Here is a 4,706-nt window from a genome sequence, read left to right as displayed (position 1 = left end):
TTTGTCGGCTTTTCTCGCTTTTGGGGTATAGTGTGAGAATATGAGGCCGGTTTTACCTGTGACAGGGCATCGGATTGGATTACAACGCGGTAAGGGGTGGAGCCCAATACTCAATAACATGTGTTGGTACTTTGTATTGCTCTACCTGTGGGCTTGGTTAATTAAGAGAGTAAAACAATGTGGAAGAGAGTGACACAGAAAGTGACAGAATTAAAGGTGACCCGCAATACAGTGCTTTTATTGTAGCCTATACTATCTATCACAATTTGTACTATTTTAGGATAAGAAAATGCTCAATTCTAGTTTGCATACATATTTACTTAAGATAACCATCAAGCTATAGAAGAAGAACTACACGGTGCAACCAGCGTCAGCACTTAATTAGACCTCACTTGTGTAAAGTGATTGATTGCTTTAGCTAACAGCAGGCAACTTAAAAGGCATATCAGAGTGTCTGGGGTCAAGCTCACCAAAGGCTTGTAGGGTGATAATACTATAATAATTTTGGGGGTGCTTATATTTGTCCTGTTACACACAAGTGTGTAATGGTAATGTGTGTGTTTTTTTATATCCTAACTCTCCCTGAGACACCAATAGGGTTATGGTTAAATGCCTTGCTCAAGTGCACAGAGACAGATGTTTTTTTTTTTTTTTTTACCTTGTCGGCTCTGGTAAACAAACCTGGAACCTTTCAGGTTAATGGCCCAACGCTCTAACCTCAAGGCTACCTGATGGGATATTAGTAGGGCTTGACTTGGACTGAAATAGGTGTAGGTACTCATTTTGGGTGCTGGTATAGTTTATATTTAGGTGCAGGAATTCCACAATACCTTTTAGCTAATATTCTATTAGAGGTGCAGGAACTCAAGTAGTTGAGGTGCAGGAACTCAAGTAGTAAAAGGTGCAGGAACTCAAGTAGTAGAGGTGTAGGAACTCAAGTAGTAGAGGTGTAGGAACTCAAGTAGTAGAGGTGCGGTCGGATACTCAGTTTCAGTGAGCTCTTGCCCAAGCCCTGGATATTACCAATTACATGACACCCAATTGGAAATGGAATTTTTTTGAGAGAAAAGCCCAAAATTCTAATTCATAAACAACAAAACATCTCTACCATTTACCACCGTCATAATAATAAAAGGTAGTTACTTTGGTCTTTATTATATTATGGCCAATTTACTCCTGATATTACACAAAGCAATGAAATGTAATATGTTGCCACCAATCCATTTGTGAATAATAAATGAATGAATTGTATGCATTTATAACGTGACAAGCATTTACACTGATGGCTCCATACAGTACGTCATTCACATGGAATTCCACACTGAGAACATATTTCTCCCCTAATCGTCAATACCCAGCTTTTACGCAGATCAGAGTTAAAAAGAAACATATAGAGAGAAAATAAACAGCAGTTCTTCTTAGTCTGAGGAGGCTTTAAAGATGCTATCAGCAAGATGCAAAGTTGACGCACTGTTGGGATCAACACCCGAATGCACACACCCACGTCCTGTTTAATTGTTTATCTATCCCGTTGGAAAGACACCTGCTTCTCCCGGCAGCCGTGTTTGTTTTTGTTTGCACTTGGGGCATGGGATAGAACCAGAGGGTAGGGATACAGGCAGGGAGAGAGCTAGGAATATCCGCCATGCAGCCAGGTCTGGAGATCGGCCGTAGACACACTGGGTGTGTGACTAAGTAGTAGAGCGTGTAGACTAGAGTGAAAGCATGGTGGGGGAAATAGGCAGGAGAAACCCATGGGCTCAACCTATAGGACTCATGAGGAGAGTATAGGTTACACATAAGGTGATCCTACCTTGAGACATTGTTTTCAGACAAATAGAATCAAGCTATTACGGTTTCCAACGCGAATGTAGAAAAATGTATATGAAACATCAACGTCTAAATTCAGTTGAGTAACAGCACGTTGCTTTCATTAGAACTTAGTCCCCGGGGGTTTTTCCTTAGCATACTAAGGAAGACTGTGGTGAGGAGAAACTCGAGGCCCCCAGACTACGACTAGTCACTAGAGCATAACCAGGAATTGACAGCGAGAGAAGCGAACTGTTTCTTTCTTTTGAAGGACTTTCAAATTGTTCCAAGGAATAAGTCTTGGCAAGCTTTGATAAAGAATGCTGCTTCGTATGACTACTGTACATACTGCATGTGGAAAATACAGACCAAATAGAGTACTATACAGCAGATCAAAAGGCAGATCGCTTGCATTATATCAATCACCAAACCAGCATCTCTGATATGAATTATTATCAGATAGTTATTTTGCTAGTGCAATACCAAAACCGTCTAAAAAGACAGCTCTGAATCCTGGGGAGCCCATTTAAAGCTCACTAGCAACATCTGATAGTTTCGTTTTCCTCACCAAGTATTGACATAGATTATAAGCTCTGTGTCTTATTGGGAATTGTCTGGGCTTGAGTCTGTCTAAGGAACAAAGCACAATCAGTGAAGAGTGTAATCATGTTATCTTTGTGAAATCAGAAATAACATCATCTCTTCATGAGTTTGTCTGAGGTTTCCAACAGTTAACAGCTCACCGTGGTTGCCTGATCCTTATCTGTTAAACGGTCTATTTATTGAATGAGTTTGGGATGATATATCTGTTTTGTTCGGGAAAAGCCTCATATCCCGTTCACTCTCACACCCCCTTTCCCATTGGTTCATCCTGGAATCCCTGACCGTTGGCACTTACAGCCTGCTCTACACTCCTAGCACTCGACAGCTAACCAGGATCTCATGGAAATGACATGCAAATTAATCCTCTTTATCCAGGTTTGTTAGCTCATCTTAGCTGAGCCTTATAACCGTAGTGAGTGAATTGTTACGTTGTCCCTGACACATGAGGTGGATGTAAATTCTCCTGTATTATAGTTTCATCTAAGTAAACCCGAGTATGACTATTTATTTAATAGAGTTTCCTATTTGAACAAAGCAACGGTATGCTTGTTTGAAGATCTCTATCAGACAGTATTCCTCTTAGGGCTATTCCACGGTAACAGAATTATACTGAGACTCAGATTTTTCACTTAAAATGTGTGCCAAACAAAAAAACATTGATTTCAAAGTTGAACAAACCATACAACTCTAAACACTTTACAATTTACACTGAACAATTTACACTGAATATTTTACAAAAACACATTTAATGGAAGAACAGACACAAAGATTGGTAATATAATTTCTGTAAAATCTCCCTCAGTTTTTAATGTCCATGTTTTCACCAAACTCTGTTAAATGTCTGTTCCGAATTAAGATTTGACATGACACATTGAAAAATTATATTGTGGTTATTGAATTACAGTAAGTGAAGTGGATTAACACCCAGTAACGGAATTTCATCATGGGTCCCTGATCTGTACTATACAGTAAAGCATAATTATGCATGTGAATGTCATTCTCTTCATGGTGATGTATCCTAAATAGGTACACAAAGGTAGAAATATGTCTTTTAGTTTAATGAGCTCTGCCCCCAAACATGCCAAATGACAAATTAACACACCTTGTCCAAATATGCCTTTTTTGATAACATACTTAATTTGGCACATATCCAATAGCCTCAAGAGGGGAGCAGGTAATAGGAATTAAACCCATATAGTCACAACAGACACAATCTCCTATGGTAAAACACAGGTAGGAAATGCTGTAGAAGTAAACCATAGCAATCTATGCACAATATTCCACGTTTGGCTAGGGAGAAATAACACAGAGAGTTTGTGCACACAAACATGATGACTAAGGCAGGGCATACGGATATGATGAGTTGAGGAGGTGTTTTGCTGAGGCTCGGCTTAGATGTTATCACACTGCTCTCTGTGCTGACAGTGCAAACACTGGGAGACAGTGAGGGTACCATAGGCCTGTATACTAACCCCACCACCACCCTTCTCCACCCTAGCCCTCTTCACAATAACCTGTGTGCGTGTGTGTGTGTGTGTCAGAGATGCGGAGATCCTTAACGGAGTGTGTTGTTGCTTTACACAACAGAGGAGATGTTATTGCCCTCAGCTGTGTGGAAGTTAATTGGGCTCTTAACGGACTAAAAGAAAGGACCGTTACCAACCACAACGAAGCTACAGTGCATTCGGAAAGAATTCAGACCGCTTGACTTTCTCCACATTTTGTAACGTTACAGCCGTATTCTAAAAAGGATTCAATCGTCCCCCCCCCCCCTCATCAATCTACAGACAATACCCCATAATGACACAGCAAAAATGTGTTTTTATACATTTTTGCAAATGTATTAGAAATAAAAAAAACTGACATATCACATTTACATAAGTATTCAGACCCTTTACTCTGTACTTTGTTGAAGCACCTTTGGCAGCGATTTCAACTTCAAGCCTTCTTGGGTATGCCGCTACAAGCTTGGCACACCTGTATATGGGGAGTTTTACCCATTCTTCTCTGCAGATCCTCTCAAGCTCTGTCAGGTCTCCCAGTCCCTGCCGCTGAAAAACAACCGCGCAGCATGATGCTGCCACCACCATACTTCACCATATGGATGGTGCCAGGTTTCCTCCAGATGTGAGGCTTGGCATTCAGACCAGAGAATCTTGTTTCTCATGGTTTGAGAGTCCTTTAGGTGCCTTTTGGCAAACTCCAAGCGGGCTGTCATGTGCCTTTTACCGAGGAGTGACTTCCGTCTGGCCACTCTACCATAAAGGCCTGATTGGTGGAGTGCTGCAGAGATG

The sequence above is a fragment of the Oncorhynchus clarkii genome, chromosome 25 (genome assembly GCF_045791955.1).
Source record: "Oncorhynchus clarkii lewisi isolate Uvic-CL-2024 chromosome 25, UVic_Ocla_1.0, whole genome shotgun sequence".
NCBI classification, from domain to species: Eukaryota; Metazoa; Chordata; class Actinopteri; order Salmoniformes; family Salmonidae; genus Oncorhynchus; species Oncorhynchus clarkii.
The sequence above is the reverse complement of the archived record's forward strand: the minus strand, read 5'-3'. Positions refer to the sequence as shown.